This window comes from Enhydra lutris, unplaced genomic scaffold (assembly GCF_002288905.1).
Source record: "Enhydra lutris kenyoni isolate GAN:26980312 unplaced genomic scaffold, ASM228890v2 scaffoldscaffold29, whole genome shotgun sequence".
NCBI classification, from domain to species: Eukaryota; Metazoa; Chordata; class Mammalia; order Carnivora; family Mustelidae; genus Enhydra; species Enhydra lutris.
The window spans coordinates 9,844,275-9,871,802 of NW_019154113.1; the positions used below are offsets into that span (position 1 = coordinate 9,844,275).

General features: G+C 37.9%; 1 pseudogene; it reads right to left on the bottom strand.

Moving 5' to 3' along the window:
- Positions 1-4,155: 4,155 nt before the first annotated feature.
- Positions 4,156-27,223, bottom strand: LOC111152548 (annotated as a pseudogene).
- Between the last annotated feature and the right edge of the window lie 305 nt (positions 27,224-27,528).

Sequence of the window (27,528 nt, forward strand, 5' to 3'; positions counted from 1 at the left end):
GAAAGAGGGAAAAAGAGCGAAAGATGATTCACAACTAGAAGCATGAATTGTCGGAGCTCTCTGAGGGTCTTTTGAATAAACACATCCACCAGGTTATAAATAATGACAACAGACAGTAATTTGCATGGATTAGGGTTGTTAACATTTATCAAATTTCTGCATTTTAAAATACTCCCAAATTCTTGATTAGGAGTGTCTCTTTGTAGTGAAGGATTGATAGTGGGAGTAAAAGAATCTGATGAATTTAAAACTCAGATGAGAGAAAGCAAAGCCATCCAGATCCAAACTGAGATACCATTAGTAGTTCTCATAAATCAAATCATGTTTATAGGAAGGATACAGTGGAATTACCATCTGGACTTTTTAACCTCGACATTTATTTCCGAATCATCCCTTAATATTGGAAGTAAACTTAACCCTTCCTTTTATGTCTAAGGTTTGTCTGGATGCCAGTTCTTTTTGAGAGAAATGATCTGATTTTTGATGGAGGCAGAATGTCGTGTGTGGCATGAAGTTGGAAGAACCAGAGAAATCCTTGGATGACATTAACCTAGAAAAGAAAGAAAACATACTTAGCTTTAAAACCACATCAGCTGAGAAGAATTTAAAGCAAAGTCAGCGGGTGGGGAGAAATGGGAAATCTGTATTCCAACGGCTTAAGTTTGGGGCATAGAGATGAGATTCATGCATATAATTAAATTGATTTTACAAAGAAATCTGGGTAGCTATAGATAGGGTTGACTACCAATAGAGAGAAATCCACATGGATTTTTTCCATCTCTAATTAAATGGCTAAATAATTTTAATCAAGTCACTTATGTCTCGAGCTTTTTGGGGTCCTGCTTTTCTTTCTAGTTGTCTAGTGACAGTGTTTACAGTGACAGAAAGAAAAAACCAAAAGTCCCTCGCAAAGTCCTCTTTCTATATAAATTTCTAGAGTTTAAGTCATTGCAAGGGAACACGTAGCTGGTATGGGAGTGAGTAGCATGTTTGGCATGAATCAAGAGACTCAAAGAAGGAAAAAAGGAGTAGAAGTGGATCCCAGGGCAGTGACAGAGGGAGGCTTGGGGACCCGAATCGCAGGTAGGATGTTTGCCCTACACTGGAAGAGACACAGGTGTGTCAATCTTGTTTGAAACAAATTCAAAAACAAATTATGCAAAAGTATCTTCTGAATTATTGAGATAATATATATATATTATATATATATAATAATATATATAACTATAATAATACATAGTTAATAATTCAAAAACAAATTATGCAAAAGTATCTTCTGAATTATTGAGATAATATATATATTATATATATATAATAATATATAACTATAATAATACATAGTATCTTCTGAATTATTGAGATAATATATATATAACATATATATACATAATATATATAACTATAATAATACATAGTTATTGCTTTAAAGGAAGAGATTTTTATGACTGAGGGGCAAGTTTATAAAACACAAGGCCGTAGACTATAAACACAGAAGAGTACAGATGTTGGAAACAGAAAATTGTACGTTCAAGTTTCAGCGGTCACTGACAGAACAAAGTTGGGCAAGTTTCTTAAGTTCTCCTGAGTCAAAATTTTTCTCTTCCATAAAATGAAAGTAACAATTTCTATCTGGCAGTGTTAACCTAAAGTCCAAATGAAAAACAATGTAGATCATTGTTGGGCGAGTTGTAGGTGATAGCTATCATTATCTATATAAATGAAGCATTTTAAAAAACTTACCTTTTACTGCATCATGGAAAAATGGCTAGGTGGATTTTTACCCAACTAAATTGTTTCCCAATTTAAAATGTACCCAAGCAGCATGTGTAAAATTCACATTTATGGCTCAAATAATATCCAGGAAAAAAAAATGAAGAAATGCTGGACCCATGGTTGTCTAAAGGGCGGTTTCTGATGTGAACTTCAAACTCTCCGTCAGCATTGCTTGCTGCTCAGAAAGAAGGTTCCAGTGTGCACTTGAGTGACTGTCCACCCAGTATGTGCTGTGTTCCCAGATTGTTAGCAATCTTACTAATATTTAATGATTCTCCTTATCAACCCCAGGGAATAGTGGATGGGTAGCAATTTAGCACAACCAAGTACAGAACTTTTCCATTTACCTCGCCACAAAACTGGGAAGATTATTAAGGAGAAAAAAAATGTGTTTTTCTTTTTTTTCCTCTCTCCTCTAGCATGTTAACCCCAGGATTTTCCCGCTGTGGATTTATAACATCTTACTTGCAGACACTGTCACAAAAAGAATTTGAGTCACTGAAAGGCTGTACTTCAGCAGCGAGGGTGGAAATCAGAACTCTATTCCTACCGAGAAGGGACTTCTTCTAAGACACTAGGTCATAAATAACATTTATGCAAGATGACTGGTCCACTTGTAAAGGATCAATGGGAAAACAGTCTGAAATTAGTATAGAATTGTGAGTCTATTCAGGTTTGATTGGAGTCAACTTGTAGAAGCAAAGAAAGTCAATCGTGTCAGACCTGGGATTTTTGAAATTAGCCTGTCCTTTCCTGCCGATGATTCAGCTCCGATCTTCAGATAAACATCTCTCTCGTAAGCAGTTTTAGTGTCAGAAAAAGCAAAATATGTACCGTTTAGAAAGATGTATTCCTCTACTCAAATACCTCTCTCTGTTTGTCTTCTCTCTTCTCTCTGTCCCTTTCCTCTTTCCTCTTTCCCTCTCCGTGTCTCTGTCTCTCGCTCTTTCTCAACTTCAGGTTCTGAACTGAGTATAATTCAGGGAGAGGACGTGCTTCTTTTGATTTTAAACTGTCTCACTTGTTCCTACGAACTGTTTTCCGTCAGTGCCATTTGTAATAATTGTGACAATTTAAATGACAAGAAATTTGGCCAAAAATAGAAACTCCCTATCAAAAAGGGATTTAATTGAGCAAAAATGAGCTTAATCTACTCCATTTTGCTGTTATGTTTCTGTTTCCTTTCCTTTTCCTCATAAATAAGAATTTGGCTCAGTCACTTGGCTCCTGAGATTGAGAAGAAGAGTTCATCCTGCGCGGAACTCAGAGCACGTTGATCAGGGAACCTCATATCCGAGGACTTTCTTTAGAAAAGAAGAATTGGTTTCTTAACTGCTTTGAAAGTTGCCCTGATAAGTTTCTTTGTGTCATTGTATCTTTCATTTGGAGTTGAAGGTTTTTCACCCAGCCCTTATTATAGATGACCTAACATTTTGCTCTGGGGCTGAAGCCAGAATCCTTTTCCTTTAGTTCCTGGCAAGGTTGTTGCCATTTCCTATCGCTCTCCTTCCTGAATTTACCTAAACCGAAGTTCCAGGCTTTTGTTGAAAAGCCTTTCTCCCTTCCGCTCTTGTGTGCCCCATGTCACATTATCTGCAAAAGGTTGCAACCAACTTCCCTTCACTGTGGACACAGGAAGGGGAAATGAGGAGGAGAAAAGTTACTGATCTGATTCTGGAGGTCAAGGGTGTGGGGAGGGTGAATGTACATTTCTCAATAGCTTTCACTGCACTGTGTACTTTCCTTTGTTGACCGCCCCTCGCTATTGTGTTGGGAAGCCTTTTAATAACAGCCAGCAGAATTGACTAAATGGCAATACCGAGATGAAAAGGAGCTGGTAAAAAAAAAAAAATTTTTTTTTATGTGCACAGATGCTTGAGTATACATAGCAAATACCCAGCGGTTTCTGGAGGATATAATGTGCTTGTGACTTTTTCATCCATCATGAACAGTATCAACTTTAGTGTATTTAATCCTTATAGTATCTCATTCAACTGAGTACTATTTTCGCCACTTTATAAGTGAGAAAACTGAAACCTGAGACTTAGGGAGGTGTGGTCAGCTGCCTAAGATCACACACCAAGCGGCCGAGGCACCATTCAAGTTGTTTGTCCCCCTCCTTGCTCTTTCCAATCGCCCGTGCTGCTCTAATGGACCGGCGCACACGCTGCTGCCCACACGGAAATCAAACTTCCAATCTAGGACAACTTTTTCCCATCAAAAGGGCAGTGAGATTATCTTTTGCATTTAAATTATTCTCTTCTGGTGCAGCAGGCTAATTAATGTGAGTGTATTTCCGTTCTTCCGACCCAGAGATGCTTGGACGATGGCTCTCAAGGTGCCGACAGATCTCGCACTTGCAAACCGTGTCTCTTCCAGACCTTAATTTCCGTAATTAGGCTCCTCTGCTCCGCTGTCTCTGCAGGACTGATGGTAGCTCGGTGCCTCTTCCTTCCGGTTTATGGTGATTACAAATGAGGCCTCAGGGTCACATAGCTGGCGGGACCCCTGCTCGGAATGCGACTCAGGATTCAGGAGCGCGGTGCCTGGCATGATTTGGGAACAAGGCACATTTAACACAGCAGCCAAGCTAGCGAGTTTGAGCTTTTCAAGACAATTGAGAGGATACTTTGGAAAACACAGGAGGCTGTAATTGAATACACAAATGCCTTTGATTTATGACTATCACTCCTTAAGTGTCAGAACTAATGGAAGAACACATCCAAGGTAGTATTTCCCTTAAGGAGGGAGGGCTCTGTAAACAGGGATATTGGAGAGCAAGAAATTAGACACTGGTAAGAGGTGTCATAACAACCCAGCACCTGTTCCAAGTCAGAAGAAGCAATTCCTCACTCAGCACTCCTGTGGGCAAGCCCAAGCCTGGAACCAGAGATAATAAGAAAAGAAAGAAAAGAGAAGAAAAGGAGTATGATTCAGACAAATGGAGAAGAAAGTGTGGACACAGAAATAAAGCTTGTGCATTTACTTTACATGTACAAAGTTGTCTTCTCTGTTGCCCGATTCAAGGGAATATAGTCGATGTATTTTATGGCCGAAAATAATGAGACAGCTAGAGGTTAAGTGGGCAGCTGGGAGGAGCATCCAGGCCTTTCGGCTTCTGGTCCAGCCCAGAGTGTCTTTCCCCTTAGCAGGGGCCAGGCCTGAGACGACAAAAAGCCCACCACGCATCTGAATAAAGCAAAACCAAACAAGACATGCAAACCTTTTTCTGCAACCTTCATTCTAGCAACTAAGGGGGGAACTTCAGTGACATTAACCAAATTATTGCCTGAAGGCCATATGTTCAAATCAAAGAGTATCACAAAACACAAACTGATCCAGTTCCGGGTTCTTATACAAAGGAAAAGAGAAACATTTTTAAAGTTGGTTGATACGCGAAACGCAGAATGCCTTGCTCTCTCCAAAGCTAAATTGTAAGGGTAGCTGAGACTTTTATGATTACCACCATCATTTGTATCTGCAACCCTTGACTTGCTTCTTATGTTACACCCTTCACTGTTTTTCTTACTGGAAACCAAAAGCAAAACCATGATTTCCTTCTTCCTTTACAGGCAATATATGCTCACGTTAGAAAATTTGGAAAATACACCAGCTTATCCAGAATAAAACGAAAAGCCACCTAAAGATGCAAACATACCCATACTTTGGGGTGTTTGAGTGTGCGTGGGGTCAACAAGAAGCACTGGGAGCTGGATTTGGACAGGTCATGCCTCATCCCAACTCTGGCTCTCCTTCTTGGGGGTGTCCCTCAGAATGGCTTAGTTCTTTCATGCTTCTCGATCTCCATTACAAAGGGGAGTTATTAAGAGTGCCTGCCTTGTAGAATTGCATGAGGGGATAGAAAGATGTGTGTCACTTGCTGGCATAGCTTCTCAGCAGGTTTCATTGAGCACTAACCTGCCAGGTGGTGGGTTCAGCTTCATCTGCAGACTCTCCAGTTATCAACAAGGGAGCTGAGATTTGATACCCCACCTAGAACCAAAAGAAAATACGTATGTCTAGGATTTTTGCCAATACTTTTCCCAGAGACAAAATTTCAAATTTGAGATCACAGTATATGTATAATTTTTCATATTTTAATAGAGTGTTGTCATACTACTCTTCCTATATAAACACTCAAATATCCGTGGTAGCTGTATAATACTTCAGTATAGGGGCGCCTGGGTGGCTCAGTTGTTAGGCGTCTGCCTTTGGCTCTGGTCATGATCCCAGGGTTCTGGGTTCTTTCCCGCATCAGGCTCCCTGTTTGGCGGGAGGACTGCTTCTCCCTCTCCCACTCCCCCTGCTTATGTTCCCTCTCTCACTATGTCTCTCTCTGTTAAATAAATAAAATCTTAAAAAAAAATAATAATAGTAATCCGGTATAGCTTGCTTTAGTAATCCTTAATTATTGGAGATACATATATATATATATATATATATATATATATAAAATACTTAAAATAGCATTTTTATTTATCAATATATAGGGCATTTTAGATTTTCCCTTACTTAGAATAAAATTACTTTGATCAACACTTAGGTAGAGATTTAAGGTATACATTGCATATTAAAGAATTATTTTCCACATTGTGGGTTTGATCATTTTTCTCTCTTAGTACAGAACTAGACTGAAGAGAACTTTAGAACTCTACTCCCAGCCCTTATATTGTCAAATAGTCCAAAGCAAGCAACCCCCAATTTACCTAGGTAAGTCAGTCAATACTTAGAACTCTGAGTGCATTTTGCATAATCACAGTAATTAAGTCCAGAAAAGCTCACTTAGCACATAACATTTTTTAACAGAAGTATTTCCCAATGTTCTCGGAAACTAAATATGAGTAAAAAACTATTACAAAGAGATTATCTGAAATTCCGCGTGGGACCCACCCTTTGTTTCCTCAAAGTTCACCTGCTCACCTGCTTACCAGATAGCAACAATCAAGTTTCCCATGCCCAGATACCAGAGATGTGTATTTACCGGACTAGTTTATGTAGGCCTTCCAGAAGGCAGGATGAGGGCTGGCTTTGAATCGTAAAGGAGACTGGAGAAGAGGGTTGGAGGTGGTCTGTGTTGTAAATTGTGCAAATCACTTTAAGAATCATGGGAGGGGCACCTCGGTGGCTCAGTCCTTAAGCATCTGCCTTTGGCTCAGGTCTTGATCCCAGTATCCTGGGATGGAGGCCTGTGTTGGGCTCCCTGCGGGACAGGAAGCCTGCTTCTCCCACTCCCGGTACTTGCGTTCCCTCTCTCATTGTGTCTCTCTCTGTCAAATAAATAAATAAAATCTTAAAAAAAAAAAAAAAGGAAAGAAAAGAAAAAGAAAGAAAGAATCATGAAAGTTATCTTTAACCCCTCCCTCTGCCTTGTTTTACAGATTTTGTCAATTTGGTTTTGGTTTCTACCTTCCAGTATCTTCCTCAAATCTTTGGTCGCACCACATCCCACAGTTAAGTTGTAGCTTAGACCCATTATCCTGACAACATTTAGAAGGCAAACTCGCCCAGCCACAGAACAGGGAGCGGCAGGAATCTGAGTGTAAGATCGGGACTTCCTGTCAAGAGACTAAAATGGTTTATCAAAGAGATCACTTAAAGTCCTGGTTAACTGGAATAACATTCCTTAAATCACGTGTTTAGTGTTTTTCAGCAGATGAAAAAAGCAGATGTTTTTAACTCCTTTGGAATAAGGACAGTTCCCAAAACTGGCCTTCAGTTGATTCCCTTACTTATACCTATCCCTGTACATTTCCTGATGAAGAAACTCCATTTCGTTAAATATTCTTACACGTTGGTTTGAATGTTTACAAAATATTTGATTCAATGATTGTATCATGATTTATTCTAAGTTCACACATATTTGAAACCTTAGATGTTTTTTCTAATTTTGGTTTGTTATAAACAACCTATGGTGGATATAATTCTATATATAATATTATGAACGCTTATGATTATTTCCTGAGGACAAATTCCTGGGAGAGAAATGCTGACCCAATGAGTACATGAGATACTTTAAAAAAATCATACCAAGGTCATTGCTACCAATAAATAGCCTATTATCATATATAGGTATAAATTACACACACACACACACACAAATACATCAGTGTATAAGCCAGTGAACAACATATATTTGCTTACACACAGACATATTTTATGTGCTTTCCATTTTAATTTTTTATTAATAAAGTAATCGAGGTTTTATGACTCTCAAATGTCTCACTAGGAAAAAAAGAAGAAAAAGAAATAAAAACTCTGGCTATTCTAATAATAAGTATTTCGGATGAAATTCAGAATATTTTGTCAAATCCCCAATCTCCAAATACCATTCTGGGATTTTAATTGGAATTGCCTTGTCTTTGTGAATTAACTTGTGGACTATTGACATTTATATAATACTTGGTCTCCATATCGGAGCATTCCATGTTCCACCATATATGAAAGTCTTTTAAAATGTTCTCCAGGGGGGCGCCTGGGTGGCTCAGTGGGTTAAGCCTCTGCCTTCGGCTCAGGTCATGGTCTCAGGGTCCTGGGATCAAGCCCCACATTGGGCTCTCTGCTCAGCAGAGAGCCTGCTTCCCCTCCTCTCTCTCTCTGCCTGCCTCTCTGCCTACTTGTGATCTCTGTCTGTCAAATAACTAAATAAAATCTTAAAAAAAAAAAATGTTCTCCAGGAAAAATTTTGTAATTTTTAAAATGGATCCTGAGAAGGCTTATTCTGAGACATTTCACAATTTTGATTTTATGTAAATGGTAGATTTTTGATGTTACAGTCCAACTGGTATTGTTGCTCAATAGGAAAGTGTTTTTTATGACAGGATTTTAGAACCAGCCATTTTAGAGATTTATTTTAGTAATTCCAGTGAGACATTTTTTCAGTTAATTCTCATACATTCCAGCTAGATAGTTATCACAAATATAATAATTATGTTTCCTTCTTTTACATATATGTGAATATCTATATTTTCTTGTCATGTTGCATTTGTTAGCATTTCAAAAACAATGTTACAGAACAACAGCAATTGTTGGAATTCTTCATCCTGACATTACCAGGAATGTCTCTAGTGTCTTAGAGTAAGGAATGATATTGGCTACTTATTTTATCAAAGTATATTATTATCATGCTAAAGAAATATTCAGTTAACATATCTTTGAACATTTATGCCAAATATTTTGAGATAAATAGATGGTATTCCTTCCTAGAAGTATGATGATTTGGCACATTAATTGATTACTTTACATTGAATGATCTTTATATTCATAGAACAAACTATATAATGGAATATTAGATACTACTAATATGCTATTGATCTGGTATTCTTTAATTACATAACATTGATTTCCATCTCCACACAATCTGTTTTGGTAGTGGGGATTGTCATCTCATGAAAATAATTGTAAAACTTTCCTAATTTTTCTAATCTCAGGAAAGTAGGAGAAGAAGTATTTGTTTCTCGAGGTATAAAAGACATATATAATATCAACTAGGCTTTGTGCCTTTGGTTGAACATTAGATGCTGCATTTTGACAAATTTTAGAATTTCTTCCTGAGTTATAGGTCAAAAAACTTCCTAGGTATTCTTAAATCAATTTGTGTGCTTTAGTTTCTTTGTAGAAAATAGTTTAACAAAATGTTTAAATTTGTAACCACTGAGTTGAAATGTTTTCTTATCAGTGGTTTCTTGGTTTCTCTCATTGATATGATTTTTTATTTCTATACAGATTTTCCATCTACAGATTTTCCATCTTTCTTCTAAATCACAGAGATCTTTTCAAGAAAGATCTTTTCATTAAGTTCCCAGACTTTATTGCTATTTTTTTAACTTTTTTTTTTTAAGATTTTATTTATTTATTTGACAGACAGAGATTACAAGTAGGCAGAGAGGCAGGCAGAGAGAGAGGAGGAAGCAGGCTCCCTGCTGAGCAGAGAGCCCGATGTGGGGCTCGATCCCAGGACTCTGAGATCATGACCTGAGCCGAAGGCAGAGGCTCCAACCCACTGAGCCACCCAGGCGCCCCCTTTATTGCTATTTTGAAAGACCTATTTCAGATTAACCAATTTTTCCTACTTTGCTACTTCATTAATTTCTGCCTTCATCTTTTAGGTTCTGTTCACTGTTTTCATGATTCATTTAAATCTGTGATTTACTTATCTTTATTTTTTAAATAACATGTTTAATAATCACTTATAAATCACTTCAGGTTTTTCTCTACCTCCCTAATATGGACCTTCCTACCTAAAAATACAAATTCCAGGTATGGAGGTAAATATTCTATTTAAACTTTTACCCACTATATTTTGATAATTACTCTGCTCTGTCTTGACACCACTTCAGTCTTCCTATCGTCTAACTTCCGTCACTAAATTTAGGAGAAGGGTGAACTTGAAGGAAATGGTTGTAGAATTATTATCATCACTTTAAACATGTAGGGAATTGGTCAGCGTCTTTCATTTCTCCAGTTTTTAAATGTCTCTGTCTTAAAGCATGGGTAAGTAAACACCAGAAATAAAGGACCCAGGAATTATGGAAAATAGTGTATTTCACTAGTTTCTTTTCCTTTGATGGGACTGTATTCCTTGACTGGCTATTCACATACACAATCCCAGCCTTCTTTTTCCTTTCCAAGATCTACACCATAAATAAATCCACTAGCTTCTTAAAATATTTTAAATTATCCATATTTTCACTGAAGAAATAACAAATCCTCTTTTTTCTCTCTCTTTTCACATTAAAAATTATTCTTTACCCCTTTACCGGCTATAATCAGGCCTGGTCTGATAGACTAGGTAAGATGGCCATTCTCAGAAGTCAGTTGCAAGATAAACCTCAAATTAGAAATGTGAACCCAGGGGCACCTGGGTAGCTCAGTTGATTGGGAGTCCTGGGATCGAGCCCTATGTTGGGCTTTCTGCTCAGCAGGGAGCCGTCTCCCTTTCTGACTCCCCCTGCTTGTGCACTCCGTCTGTCAAATAAATAAATAAAATCTTAAAAAAAAAAAAAAAGGAACCCAGAGTAATTATATGTTAAATAGGGAAGATACTAGACATGATTAAGAAAACAACATAAATAAAACCCCAAGAGTCATGGAGCAGAACATAGAACATGCCAAATAACCTTTAGATTTATTTTATATTTAAATTAAATTTTATACTTAGATTGATTTTTCCCCTTGCTTTTTGTGCTGCTCGATTACTTGTGAATGAAGGGGGAAAAGCATGCTAAAAAATGTAATTATTGGGTTGGAAAATATGTCTTATCCTAAATTTTTCAACCTTTGTTTAAGAAAATGTTTATACTGGGTTTTATTATTTGAAGGAAGACTATTCCAGAAAGACAGAGAACAAAAGTTTTTTTCAGGTAAAGGGAAGTACTTAGGAGAAAAAGGAAAGTACTTAAGAGAAAAAAGTAAGAAGTAAGAGTTGGAAAATTCAGTGCGGTATTGGTGAAAACAGGGTGGGAGGAGAGACTGCACCCTTCTGGGTTATGTCAAACCTAGGTAGCTTTCAATGCCTTTTCAGAGCACAAAGCCACTGTCTTAGCAGGTGTGGTACCTGAAGCACAGGTATAGTTCTCCTGAGCCCGAATATTTTTTTGTTTTCCCATATTATGATCCAGTCCCAAGACAGATGTCAATTCTCATTCTGACTTGCAAATCCTTGCTTAGTTTGGGAGATGGAGAGCCTGAACTTCCCAGTCTTCCAATTACTAAGTGTAGATGATATCAATCTCAAAGCTCCAAGGCAACTGCAAACATGATGGGGGGTTCATCCCTAATTCAATCAGATTTTTAGCTCCTACAAATGTATCTGATAAGTTTCTAAGTCCCTTATGAATCCTAGCCTCATCTCTCCCCATTCCTTATCAGAAATCACCTATTGCCTAGGAGAACAAGGATTTTTGGCTTCCGTAATTACTTTATTGGTTTTCCTTTCTCAGGATCCCTGTGGCTCTGCACTATCTGAAAAATCTGTTGTGTCATTTAGGAGAGAATGTGACCTTGTTCATTCATTCCAGTCAAGGAAAGGGAACAGGTTTCAGCTCAAAAATAATCAGTAACCTGCACTCAGGTAGAACTTCCAAAACCAGCAGTTCTCTACACATACAAAGTTTCCCAAAACTAGAGCAATCCAAAGATATACTAAGTTGCTGTTTGAGCTTCTGTGAATGTAGTAAGAACAACTTCCTTCCTGTGTGAGAAGAGGGACTCCCTAAATGTCCCTTTATTTGTTTTCCAGATGTAAATTTCCAGGATATTTGATTGAATCTCTACCAGTAATATATTTTGCATCCACCAAAAGGTAGGGAACTGTACAACAAATGCAAAACTTGCCACATATTTTAAAGAGGTTTCAATCTGATTGGAAAGTTCAATATTGGATGTAAGAAGAAGATAAAAGAGAATGCAAGGCAAGAGTTAAAGGAGGGGATCTCTGGACATAGTATTGTTTGGTGCTATCATTTCCCATAGCAACACAATCAAAGGCAGTTAAAGTGGCTTTTCTAGGCCAGCTGAATGTTCTCTGTTACACAGATCCATGTCTTCTGATTACAAGGGCTCTAAGTTGGGCTTTGAGAAGTCAAGAATGTGGATTCAGAGAGGAAGGTAGACCCTAGTCAATAAAAGACCTTGGTTGCGAAGAGCCTTATAGAGGTAGATCTACGAATCCTCAGTGAGGAGTGGAGTAGGCATTCCCAGCTTAGAGTAGCCATAGAGTTCTACAGCTTTGCTCACTCATGGGGTTATATGCTGAGGAGGAAATGTCACTGAATTGGGAGACGAGCACTTAAATCCACAAGCACCCCTTTCAATGTAGCACTATCTCTTATTTAATATATCGTTTCTTTCACTCAGTTCTGCCCTTTGAGGAGCTAATAGTTATTCCCACTTTACAGATGAGGGCAGAAACTTGAATATTCTGAGGATAGAGCCTCACACTAGCAGCTTAACTAAAACAGCTGGAATTGTGAGAGGAGTTCAGTGCTGAAATTCAAGATTGAAGAATTATACCAACATGTACCAACATGGAAAGACAATATATAAACATTGTCTATATATGTATACATATGTATGTGTGTGTATGTGTGTGTGTGTGTATATATATGTATGTATGTATATGTATGTATGTGTGTGTGTGTGTGTGTGTGTATATATATATATATATATATATATATGACTCTGTAACTGTTTTCAGGCATATTGGAGAAACAGAGACCTTTGAATAACTCCTGTGGTAGAAAGACTCTAGGATAGCTTCCAATGACTCTGCCTCCCACCATTCATGCTCTTGTATAACCCCTTCCCTTTGAGTAGAGGTTGAATCTACTTATTCTCTTCTTACAAGTAGAATACAGTAAAAGTGATGAGCTGTCATTTCTGAGTCATGGCACTGTGACTTCTTCTTTTTCATTTTCTCTGACTCTCTCTCAGACAAGCTTGCTCTTAGAGTTTTGCTCTGGAAGTAGCCAGGTGCCATGTTGTGTGTAGCTCTCCAAAGAGGCTCAGGTGGCAGCCCATGTTGGGCAACGAAAATGGAGTGGATGACAATGTGCTAGAAAATAAGAATAAAACATGGAAAACTGCCTAAATAATTAGGACGATTCTTTCTGAATTTTCAACTACAAGGACACTTTCTCCTTTTCCCTGTGGGAACCATAGACAACTAGCCTTGCCAAAGTCTCATCTAAAACCTTGCAATGGGACCTCATTGTCCACACAAAAAATGCCTAATCCTTCCAGTGGCACACATTAGACCCTCCTGCACATCCCTGCTGCCTCTGCAGATTCATCTTTTGCTAACTCTTCCTCAAATTTCATGCTTGGAGCTCTCCAAATGCATCAAAGTCTGTGAGCATCTCTTGTGCTTACACAGATGAATTGCATTCCAGGAAAGTTCTTTACCACCTTCTTTGTAACTCCTCCGTCGCCTTTTATGATTCCGCTAAAGCATCACACCAGCCAAGAAGATGAACAGGTGTAAATGGCAATTGTAGAACATTCCATGATATGTTTCTTAATGCCCATCTTCGTTGTAGACGCTGAACTGAACTGCCCCACCATTTGAAATTTTTTGTGTAGCAACCAAGTTTTACCTTTGTTCTTACTTAACCAGAAGCTTATACGGCTGCCTGTTAGAGCTTGAGGTCAGGATGAGATAAGACCAGATATGCTGAGTCTCTATCATCCATGTCAAAACCAGGTCATCCCAACATCTTCATAGCTTTACAGAGATGAAGGTATGGTTTCTGTGTGTCTCTTTAAAAATGTTTCAATAGCTCAAAGCCCCCCATGGGTGCTCTTGGGATCTGTAGAGCTCCTTGTGAGACCCTCTGGTTGCTCGTTTTCTTCTCAGAATCTGTTTGTCTTTTGTGAATTAGAAAGCAAAAACAAAATTAAAAACCTATATGTAGGCTTCTTTCATATATACCTTAAGTGAGTTCTCAGAAGCGTTGTAGCGATGTTTTCCAGCTTATTGAAGTCTCTGTGGTAGGGCTTGTTGTTGGTATTAGTTTCAGTAAAACACAATTCCAGCTACTGTGTCCATGCACCCCTATGGAACACCTGCAAGATTAAACAGGAACATGTCATGGTTCTTTACCATTCTTATTTAGCAAAAGACTAATAGTATCTTAGAAAAAAGAAGGTGATGGCCAAAATGGCCCTAGAAGAGGGGCAGACTTTTAGGGATGGACAACACATCAGAGATTGCCTGGTACAATACCTTATTTTTCCCTATGGTAAAGGAAGATTAAAAAAAATACTGTAGTCCCAGTCCACCCAGCTGTCCATTAGCTATGCTGACAGTGACCTCAAACCCCAAGTCCCAGCCAAGAGCTCTGTGCATCGTATTACCAACTTTCTCCCATTGCCCAGCACTTGGTCTGCATGAAAATAAAAATGTAGTGGGAACTGAGGCAAATGAATAATTTTCTGTTTTATCAGCAGAAGCAAATTGCCTCAATTTTGCTCCAACTCTGAATATTTGGGACCAGGAATATTTTCACTTTAACATGCAGACATTAGCCTCAAGCCCTGCTTCCTTTTGTCTGTTTAGGAACCCACACACCAGATTTTGGGGTCAAGCAATGTGTTGCATTTGCATGAGGTTGCACTGGCTCACATTTTCTCTGGGATCCTGCCTTCTGTTCTTGCCATATCCCTTTTGTTTATGAAATCATGGAGCACACTACAGCATGCAGTTAAGCCTGCTGACAGAACAGAAATTGAATCAATCCCTGGGAGCAATAGATTCAAACCCTGGGAACCTCCAGCATATTCTGGCAGCTGCTAGCAAGGCTTATGCTGTACATGCCTCCCAGGGATTTCCCCAGGACATCGCTTTTTAAGAGAAACATTTATAAAAACTACCCACTGTGCAAATCTAACATCAGTTACTGGTTTTCATATGGCTTGTAAGAGCATGGCACAATTCTATGAAGAGAAAGCAGTGACTGTCCCGTAAAGAGATATGCTAAGGGAAATAGAGCTCTGAGCAATCAATAAGAAAACCTGGAGACTGCTGTCTGCTGGAGACAAGAGTACTGGGGTTTTCATGATTCTTTCTTGGCCTCCCCTGTCCTCTGCTAGTGAGAAATCAGCCCACGTTGCAAGATTCTAAGTATCCGTGGAATCTTAGTTTTCAAGATATTTTAGGTATCTAAAAAGCAAGTAAAGGAAATATAAACATATTCAAATGAGAGGAACAAAACAAATTATAAAGAAATGTGTTGAAGTATTTTTAAATGGATGCAAAGCAGTGTAATAATATTGGACCATATTATACATATTAAGTGAAAATAAGTACATTAAAAATTAATGATCATTTCCACTCAAGTAAGAGTGCAGTTAAATCAGAGCCCTAATTCATTGGTTTGCGTTGGTTTATACTTCTATCAGTACTTTGGAAAGCAAGCTACCAAAATACTGAGAAAAACTTAGAAGCATTCATAATTGATGCTTTGATCAATTAATTCATTTGATGCAATTTGATGCAACTGATCAATTTGATCAACTGATGCATTGCTCCAGAAATACACTAGTACATCTTTATCCTCTACCAAATAGATGAGCTAAACACAAAGACACTTTATTTCATTTATATACAATTTAGTATTTATATAGGATACTTTTATAATTGGGACGATTAGAGTCTTCCTTACTGTCCTGCAAAAAAAGAACAAGTAATTTTTTTTTATTTGATACTTCATGGTAGTGTCAAACAAACATTGTTAACACTGTATTGCATGTTATGAGTTGCATAATAGTTTTTCATTCTTCACCTCAATTTTCATATATAAAAGTCCCCGGGGGGGGGAACTTATTCCAATTTTTTAGATGTAGAAAATTCAGCTCAGATATTAAGTAACTTGGCCAACATCACCAGAAGTTAAAGGTGGAATTTGCAAACTTTACTTCTGGTTATTCCCAGGGACATGGAAATAACTTGGAAGGCACTTATGGATCCAGAAAAGTTCATTGCCAAGGAAGTGTGGGGAAGGGGTAGAGGAAGGTGCATCATAGCAATTCATAAGTGTTAGGCAACCAGTGGGTTATTTATCTAGAGTGGGGTAAAGGAAATAGATGCAAGAAGACCTCACAGAGACTCCTGTCCTAAATTGGCAGGTCTGGAAACCAGCAGGAATGAGAGTAGAGGTGAGCAGGGAGTGAACATTAAAGGAGATGATCATGGAACACTCAAGAGAGAGGATGACTTGTTGACAGTTTAATTTGGGTCTTGTCTTAGTTCATTCAAGCTGCTATAACAAATTGCCACAGACTGGGTGATTAAATAGCAAATCTTTGTTTCTCACAGTTCTGGTGGCTGGAAGTACAGTATCAATGTGCTGGTGAGGGTCAACTTCCGTTCCTGGTTAGGGAATGGCCATCATCACATCTTGAATACCTCCTAAAGGCCCTGCCTCCCAATGCTATCATATTACAGCTATGGTTTCAACATATGAGTTTTGAGGAGATACAAACATACAGTTCACAAGTTAGTCACCAACAATCTATTCATCCTTCCCTGATAATTGAGTTGACAGTGGACACTTGGAAGACCACATTTCCCAGCCACCTTCTCAGGGGTGAAAGTCAAAGTGTAAGATCTCCCTAATGAAGCGTGAGCATACAGGATATGTGTGTCTTCAGGTGTAAGCCTTATAATTGAGGATGTGGCTTCTCCCCACTCTCCTTTCACACAGGATGAAATCCAGGCAGAATGGAACCACACAAATATTAGGGAAGGATGACCAAGAGGAGTAGTCTTCCTGGCAGCTGAAAGACTCACCTAGTCATTAGCAAGAGAAATCTATCACTATATTTCCTAAGATACTATATTTTTAAAAAAATTTTAGCAACTTTGTCTTGTCCCAATGAATGCAAGAAATCACCGATATTTACATCATATGTCTACACCAATAAAATGCTTTGATTTCTGGTTGAATATTGCAAGGTAAATGTGACTATTCTTATATTATAGATGAAGAAAATATTCTCAGGAGGGGTTATCTGACTTGACCCAGGTTATGCAAGAGACATAAATGGCATGGAAAAATGTCGTGGGGAGGAGTGGAATCTTGAGTATTTTGTCAAAGCCTGACTACACCATTCATTAGAATAGAATCTTTAATCCTCCAAAGCCACATTTTCTTCTTCCACAAAATGAGGTAATGACAGAACCTGTCTTACAGGGTTTGGGGATGATTAAATGAGATAATACATCTAAAGTGCCTGGAATATAGTAAAAGTGTTGTAAGTGCTGAGATCTATATTCCAGGGCCAGTAAGTGGTTGAGAAAAGATTCAGGCTCAATTCTCTAAAGCTCAAAAACTCATAATCTTGTCACCAGGGAGCAAGCTCTGGTGCCCAGATATGGTTCTCTTTTGTGCTGCTAGTTTCATGCCTTTAGAGTGTGTATTTCCCTTCTTTCCACACCCAGGGATGCTCTAATTCTCGTGTATCTTGTGAGGCCATTGGCTTGATATTACATCTGCCACTGAAACTAACAGTGGTCGTAAAGAAATACAGCTTCTTGCCATTAGAATGACTTTTCTCTGCATCCAGGGAAAGATGTTTCATCCCTTTAATGCACAATGCAGTTATATAGGTCCTCCAGTCAAAATACTCCAAAATGCATATTTTTAAAAAATAGTTAAGATGTCATACTTTTCCCTACTGTACATTAGAGCTAAATGTGCAGTAGTATTTTCTCTTTGTTTTCTTGTTCTGAGGTTACTTCTCTATATTTCTAAGTAACCACCTGTTAGTTGTTCTTTGTTGTTGTTGTTTTTTTCTCCCTTCAACCAAACCAAAGTGGCTATGTTAAGACCTGCATATCTTAAGGAATTCACTTCTAAAAACACAGATATATTTGCCTGATAACAGTTTCCCATTTTACGTTTAGTTCTTTTCTTTCTTAACATAATGCTTATCATTATCAGTTAGAAAAAAATCAGTAAGTCCTCATATTTTTCTAGGACAGCCCTATCGAATAGAACTTGCTATGGAGATGGAAGTATTTTTTATCTGTGTTGACCAATATGGTAGCTACCAGTCACACATGGCTCTTGAGTACTTGAAATGTGGCTTCTGTGATGAAGGAACTGAATTTATAATTATAACATATTTAACTTTAATTAACTGTAATTTAAATGACAACATGTAGCTAGTGGCTATTGTATTAACAGGATGTTTCTAAAATTTAGATGCTCACTGTCCAATAGAAATAAAACATGAGCCGCATATGTACTTGAAAATGTTCTAATGCCCACATTTAAAAAGTCAAAGAGAGAGATAAAGAGTGAGAGAGAGAGATGAGGGCAAAATTTTAACAATTTATTTTTATAATGTCATCACACACTCTTGTAAAATAAAATAAACACATGGTTAATATTAATATTTCACTAATGAGATGACTAACTTTTTTTTTTATACTGAGTCTTTGGAAATCTCTTGGATACTTTATAACTTCAATACATCACAACTCACACTAGTTGCACTTCAAGCACTCACCAGACACATTTGGCTAGTAGCCACCAAGATAGGACAGTCCTATCTCATTAAAATTATATTCTTTAGTGGTACAGGTCTGTCTTGTTTATCAATAAATCCCTTGTTCTCAATACTGCGGCCTATAACATGTCTTTAATAAGTATGTGTTTATTGACTCCTATTCATAGTGATCAATTCTCTGAATTCACAGGTAAACCAGACTGCTTATGAAAATACAGTAAGGTCTTATACTAGCTCTCCCATTTAGGGTTAAATCTATTTTATTTTTACTAGTACAGTTCTTCCTTGACTTAACGATGCTATTCCATCCCAATACACCCATTTTAAGCTGAAAATACCATTCCAAGAGGGAAATGTACTGCCTACATCTAACCAACTGAGCACCATAGTTTAGTGTAGCCTACCTTCAACATGCTTAGAATATTTGCATTAGCCTAGAGTTGGGCAAAATCATCTAACACAAAGCCTATGTGTAACAAAGTGTTGAATATCTCATGATTTATTGAGTGCTGTACTGAAAGTGAAAAACAAAATGACTATATGGATACAGAACGGTTGTAAGTATACAGGTTGTTTATCCTCATGGCATTGTGGCTGACGGGAGCCGTGGCTCTCCGCTCCTGCTCAGCATCATGAGAGAAGATCATACAGCACACTGCTAGCCCAGGAAAAGATCAAATTTCAAAACTTGCTGTACTGTTTCTAACTGAATGCATATAGCTTTCACACCACTGTATGGTCAAAAACAAACAAAAAAACAAACAACAAAACAAAACAAAAAACAAACAATAATAACAAAAAGATAAGTAGGACCATCATATGTTGGGGACTGTCTGTACCTAACAAGTGTTATGAGTTTCCATGGACATCATCCAGGAAACACTTTAGAACAGAAATCAACCAACTTATTGTGTAAAGGGCCAGATAGTAAATTTTTTTTTTAAGATTTTTATTAATTTATTTGATGAACGATCACAAGTAGGCAGAGAAGCAGGTGGGGTGGGGGAGGGGTAAGCAGGCTCCCTGCTGAGTAGAGAGCCTGATGTGGGACTCGATCCTAGGACCCTGAGATCATGACCTGAGCTGAAGGCAGAGGCTTAACCCACTGAGCCACCCAGGTGCCCCTAGATAGTAAATCTTTTAAGATTTGTTAGTTATAGAGGCTCCATGGGTAACTACTCAATTGCTGCAATTGAGCAAAAGCAGCCACAGACAATATAGAAATGAATGTGCGTGTCTGAGTTCCTATAAAACTTTATTTATAAAAACAAGCAGCATACAGCTAGCAGGAATAGCCTCCCAGGGCTATATTTTGCCTACATCTGCTTTAAACTAGGGTCTACATTTTGATTTATTTTGTCTGTAACACTTCTAATATGGTAATACATTAATAAGACATGCTCAGTATGTAAATACTTACTAAATTTAAGGAGAAAATACCATTTTTTAAAACCATCAGTTCATGCAGTTACTTATTTGTTTTTTTTTAAAAGATTTTATTTATTTATTTGACAGAGAGAGAGAGAGATCACAAGTAGGCAGAGAGACAGGCGGGGGCGGTGGGGAAGCAGGTTCCCTGCTGAGCAGAGAGCCTGATGCGGGGCTTGATCCCAGAACTCTGGGATCATGACCTGAGCCAAAGGCAGAGGCTTAACCCACTGAGCCACCCAGGAACCCCTATTTATTTTTTTCTTAAAACATTTATCACCTGTTTAAATGGCTCCATCCTCATCTTTGCACTTTGATGGGCACATAGTAAGTGATTAACAAATGTTTAATGAGTAATAAATGGATTTCATGGTTGGCCAGGGGCTGATGTAATCCAAAAAGACTTTCAAGAGGTGGTGACATTTAAAATTAGTATTACAAGTAACTGGGAGTACAGTGGAGAAATCTGACAACCAGTTTCAGCCAGGTGATCAAGGTTAGCACCAGGAACCATAAATCATGTCGATAATGCATATTCTTGAAGTGATCTGATGAAAATAGTGTTTGATCTCTCTTTTCCTTCCCAATAACTCATAACTTGAGTCTTATCATCAAAAAATCATAGGTAAATTCCAACAGAGGAAAATCTTATAAAATATCTGACCAGTACCCCTTAAAGTGTCAAGGTCATCAAAACTAAGAAAAGTCTGAGAAACTGTCACTATGATGAAAAGTCTGGGAGGACATGACAACAAAGTGTAATGTAGTGTCATATATGGGATCCTGGGAGAGAAAAGGGACATTCCGTAAAAAGTAAGGAAATCTGAATAAAGTATGAACTTTTGTTAATAATGATATATTAATATTGGTTCATTAATAATGATAAAGCTATCATACTAATTACTGTAAGTTCTTAATAATGGGGAAATTTGGGTGTGAGATATATTGAAGCACTCTGTACTACCTGCCTAACTTTTCTGTAAATATACAAGTGTTCTAAAAATATATGCCTGGGTGGCTCAGTCAGTTAAGTTTCTGCTTCGGTTCAGGTCATGATCCCAGGGTCCTGGGACTAAGCCCCAAGTTGGGCTCCAGACAGAGGGAAGTCTGCTTCTCCCTCTCCCTCGCCCCTCGCCACCACTTGGGCTCTCTCTCTCTCTCAAATAAATAAATAAAATCTTTAAAAAAATGAATAAAAAACAGACACCAGCCAGCACAACTAGAGTATTAATTGCAATCAACAAACAAACAAATAAATGAATAGATAAACAAACCAAACATAAGCAAGATTTACCAGAAATAAGAAAAGCACACAAATTTCAGCTAGAATGGAACTGCATGGACAAAGGCATAAAGATGGCATATTCTATTTTACTTCTTGCTACAGGGAGGGAGAAAGATTTTAAAGTGGCGTGGGGTAAACATGATTAAAATTATATCTTATATCTGATAAGTGGTGACCAGATTAGAACCAGAGGTAATTATTAGGGGGCAGTAAAACTGATAGTAGGGGTTTCCTATATTTGTTTTTGTAATGGGGTAATATTTGTAACATTAATCTGTTTTTGACTATTTAAAACTAACTTCTAGGCTGAACCATTTTTTACACTGACTGAGAGAGGTCCCAGAAGTACTTAAATCAAAATCAATTTATTCTAAATGTTTTTCCTTTTTTTTTTCTTTTAATTAATTCATGGTGTGGTAATGATATTGAGAATGAAGGCTTTCAGTTTCAAGACCTGTTCTAGGGAACTTGGCATGAAGTTTATACTGTAAATACCAATTATGACTGTTAGTATCCCCATTTTACAGATATGTAACAGAGGTGCAGACAAATTATGTTACTAGTCCAAGGCCTATGAGTAAGATTTTAAACCTTGATACAACTCGGTACCATCATCACCATAATAAGTATTATGAATAAAACAATACTCTCTTGTTTAAGTGAGAGATGGTTTAATACTACTTTTGCTTTAAGGATTTTCATTAAGTGCTAAAGAACCCACATGGACTTGTGAAAAGGAAACGCGCCTAATCTAGGAGGCAGAACCAAGACTCTACCAACCACTCAGGAGATTTTGAAAAGATGGCACTCTGGATTGCCGGATGGTTCAAGTTTATCTCAGTGTTGGTTACATTACCACAGAATTGGAAAGTACCTATGTATAAAAAAGCTACTTCTTAGGTATGTATCAAATACATGTACCTATGTATAAAAAAGCTACTTCTTGAAGCAAGTGTATTAGTTTCCTGTGGCTGCGGGCACAAATCACCACAAAAATGATGGCTTCAAAAAATGGAAATTTATGTCTGAAAACTCGGAAGTCAAAAAATCCAAAATCATGGTGTTGGTCGGGCTGCACTTCTATTGAAGGTTCTAGAGGAGATTCTTTCCTTGTCTCTTTTTAGCTTTAAATGGCACCAGGTGGCTTGGGACTGAAAAATCCTAATCTTCGCTTCCATTTTCATATGGTCTTATCGTTTTCTTTCTGTATCCTTGATGTGTCTCTTATTAGGACTCTTGTCACTCGAAGTAGGGCCCACCTTGATGACCCAGAATGAGTTCGTCTCCAGGTCCTTAACTTAATTGCATCTGAAAATACTCTTTTTCCAAATAAGGTGATATTCATGGATTCTCAGAATTAGGACATATCATTTTGGGACCATCATTTAAACTAATTCAACCAAAAAATTCATCCAAGATTTCATGATTCTATGAATTCCAATTTTACTTTTAAAAAGCAGGATTGAAGGGTGCCTGGGTGTCTCAGTTGGTGAAGCGCCTGACTCTTGATTTTGGCTTGTCATGATCTTAGGGTCGTGATATTGAGCCGTGTTGGGCTCTATGCTCAACATGGAATCTACTTGAGATTCTCTCTCTCTCTCTCTCCACCTGTACCTCTCCCTTCACTCTCTCTAAGTAAATAAATAGATAAAATATTTAAAAAAAATAAATAAAAGCAGGATTGCTGGAAAAAGCATCTGCCCTCTTCATACTTTGTGGCAATAAATACCACCATTAATGCTCTAGATACTCATGATTGCATTGTGTACTGGGATATGGGTCATAATTTTGAATGACTTTGCCATACTTTACATTACATTAAAGCTAGAAATTTTGCTCATGGTTGTAACTAGAATGCAGAGCTTTTATTCTTTCTACCTCAGCATCAGATTCTGATCCACAATGTGGAGATCCCTAAAGGTCTGAGAAGGCAGCAAGAAGAATCCGGAAGGTATTTCCTTATTTCCAAGAGACTAACTGAAACTGTCCATTTTCCTACACACAAGAAGTACAGGATAACCAAAATTTCAGGCTCTTCTGCTTTTGACTGGAATCAAATGACAGGAGCGAAGTAACACTGACTTTCCTCCTGAGATCCTAAATGGTGACTGGCAGTCATATAGATGTAGTCTTTGTTTATTTCAAAAAAGAAAAGACTGGTCAGAGTTGTCCAAGTTACTCTGTGCACATGTACTCTGCCATGTACTTAGCAGAAACTACAATATGTTGGGGCAGAGAGGACAGAGAGAGAGGCCATAAGATAAGTAATAATAATGTCTATTGCTCACTCATGCATCATATTCAAGCACAATTTCATAAGCTATCTGGATAAGTACTCTTCTCTCACTATCTGTGTCTTGTAATGTCAATGATTTAAGTTACCAAAAAGTAATGGCTCCATACACTAAAGATTGAGGACTTCTACTATAAGGACATTTTTAATTAACCTCACTTCCAATTATCTTGATAAAGATACATTAATTTTATCTTGTGAGTCAGTAAGGGTAGAAGATTACCATGGGGATCTAATTTAAATATGCAAAAACAAACTTAGAGGTAGGAGTCCATATATGTCTCTGTTCTAAGGGCTACTGAGCAGCAATTCTATCATCAAAAACATTGGAGAAAGATGGCCATCAGATGATAAGAACAGAGATTCACGGGGACTGCTTAGTGATGAATCTCAATGGCTTTCTGATGATGCACAACCCAAGATGCAGACCTTATAGCACGTGAATGAAGGGACCTTGAATCTCTGCCTGTTACTTTGCTCAAAAACAGGGAGTTTATCAGAGGTCTAAGCAAGCCTAGGGCTTCAGACATGTAGCATTTCCATTCCACCTCAACAATTACTGTAATCCCCTATCTCTGACTTATCATGGCTATTATGCAATTTCTCCAGAATGTTGGAGACTTTACTTTCAACTCTGATGTGAAAATTTGTCATATCAAGAAGATTGCAACAGCATGGCTCTTTAGGACACTTGTCTCATCTCTCTGCATTTGGAAGCTCTGCAAAGTAGCATGAATCAGTACTTAAAAATGAGGTGTCTGTAGCTGTGACTCCATGGCATGAAGTTGCTGAGGGTTAATGATTGTCAAGTTAATTTGATACTGACAACACAAACAGACATCCCATCCCAAGGTGAGAGGAGTCAGCTTCACATTTTCCTTTAAACAACAGGTTTATTGACATGTAATTCCATATCATCCAGTTTACCAGCTTACGGCACACCATACAGTGTTTTTTAACCTATTCACATGTTTAGTATTTCAGAACATTTTACCACCCCTAAAAGAAACTTTATAAACATTAGCAGTCACTCCTTATCCTTCCTGTTCCCAGCCCTGGACAACTGCCAATATAGTTTCCATCACTATGGATTTGCCACATTTCATTTATATGGAATCACATAATATGTGACCTTTTTTGTCTGGCTTCTTTCACATAGCATGGAACTTTCAAGGTTCATCTATGTCGTACAAATATCATAACTTTATTCTTTTTAATGACTGAGTAACATTCCATTATGTGTCTACAGGCGTACCTCAGAGATATTGTGGGTTTGGTTCCAGAAGCACTTCAGTGAAGCAAATATTGCAATAAAGCCAATCAAATGAATTTTTTGCTTCCCAGTGCATATGAGTGTTATGTTTATACTATAGTCTATTGACTATACAAGAGCATTATGGCTAAAAAATAATGTGCATACCTCAACTTAAAAGTACTTTCCTGCTAAAAAATCCTACCCATTATCTAAACTTTCAGTGAGTCATAATCCTTGTGCTGGTGGAGGGTCTTGAGTCAGTGGTGATGGCTGCTGACTGATTAGGGTGTTAGTTGCCGGAGATGGGAGTGGGTATGACAATTTCTTAAACAAAGGCAACAGTAAAATTCTCCACATTGATTGACTTTTCATTTCACAGATGATTTTCTGCAGCAGAGAGTGCTGTTTGACCCATAATAGATCTTCTTGCAAAATGGAAGCTAATCCTTTCAAACCTACCCCTGATTTATCAATTAAGTTTACATAATATTCTAAATGCTTTGGGGTCATTTCAATAATCTTCATAGTGTCTTCATGAGGAGTAGACTTCATCTCATGAAACCACTTTCTTTGCTTGACTCTAAGAAGTGATTTTTGCTAAAGGAAAAAAAAATGTTAAAACTTTATCATTAGATTGAGGCAATTCAACTCCATTTTCTGGTTCCATTTCTGATTCTAGTTCTCTTGCTATTTCTACCATATCTGCAGTTACTTCCTCCACTGAAGTCTTAAACTCCTTGACCCAGGAAGACTGGAATCAACTTCTTCCAAACTCCTGTTCATGTTGATACTCTGACCTCTTCCCAGGAATCACCAATGTTCTTACTGTCTCCTAGAATGGTGAATCCTTTTCAGAATATTTTCAATTTACTTGCTCAGATCCATCAAAAGAATCACTATCTATGGCAGCTATAGCCTTATGAAATGTATTTCTTCAAGAACAATACTTGAAAGTCAAAATTACTTTTTGATTCATGGGCTGTAGAATTAATGTTGTGTTGGCAGATATAAAACATGGGTTTCATTGCCAATCTCCATCAGAGTTCTTGGGTGACCAGGTGTTTCACCAATGGGCAACAGGTCTTGACAGTGGTCTTAAAACATTTGGTAAACTGTGTTACAAACAGATGTGCTATCATCCAGGCTTTGCTGCTTTATTTATAGAGCACAGGAACAGTAGATTTAGCATAATTCTTAAGAGCCTTAAGGATTTTCAGGATGCTAAATGAGCACTGGCTTCAACTTAAAGCCAGCAGCAGCATTAGGCCCTAACAAGAGAGTCATCCTATCCTTTGAAGCTTTGAAGCCAGGCACTGACTTCTCCTTACCAGCTATGAAAGCCATAGATGGCATCTTTCTATGATATAAGGCTGCTTCTTCTAGCTTTGAAGCCAGGCACTGACTTCTCCTCTCCAGCTATGAAAGCCATAGATGGCATCTTTCTATGATATAAGGCTGCTTCTTCTATACTGAAAATCTTTTGTTTAGTGGAGCCCCCTTCATGAGTGATTTCAGCTAGATCTTCTAGAGAACTTACTGCAGCTTCTACATGAGAATGTGCTGCTTCACCTTGCACTTTGATGTTGTGGGAATGGCTACTCTCCTTAAACCTCACAAACCCACCTCTGCCAGCTTCAGACTTTTCTCCTGCAGCTTCCCCATTTCTCTTGGTCTTCACAGAATTGAAAAGAGTGTGGGCCTTGCACTGGATTAGGGTTTGGCTTAAGGGAATGTTGTGGCTGGCATGATCTTCCATCCAGACTAATAAAACTTTCTTAATATCAGCAATAAGGCTGTTTTGCTTTTTTACCATTCATGTGTTCACTGGAGGAGCACTTTGAATGTCCTTTAAGAACTTTTCCTTTGTATTCACAACTTGGCCAACAGTTTAGTGAAAGAGGCCTAGTTTTTGGCTCATCTTGGTTTTTGACATGCCTTCCTTGCTAAGCTTGATCATTTCTAGCTTTTGCTGTAAAGTAAGAAGTGTGTGATTCTTCCTTTCCCTAGAACAACCTTTAGGTCACTGGAGGGTGTTATTAACTGGCCTAATTTCAATATTTGTTGTGTTCCAGGGGAACAGGACGCCTGAGGAGAGGACGTGAGTTGGGGATAGCTGGTTGGTGAAGCAATCAGACCACACATGACATTTAGGACTAAGCTCACCATCTTCTGCAAACATGGTTAGTGGCACCCCAAAACAATTACGATAGTATCATCAAAGATCATTGACCATAGATCCCCATAACAAATAAGAAGAAAAATGTTTTAAATATTGCAAGAATTACCAAAAAGTGACAGTGAGACAAATGTTGTCTCCAAATGTTGTTGGAAAAATAGTGCCTGCAGACTTGCTTGAAACAGCATTGCCACAAAACTTTGATTTGTAAAATACTAAAAATCAGCAAAGCATAATAAAGTGAAGCAAGATAAAACATAGGAGGCTTATATGTGTACTCTCTGTGCTTTCTGATCACTTTTGTCTTT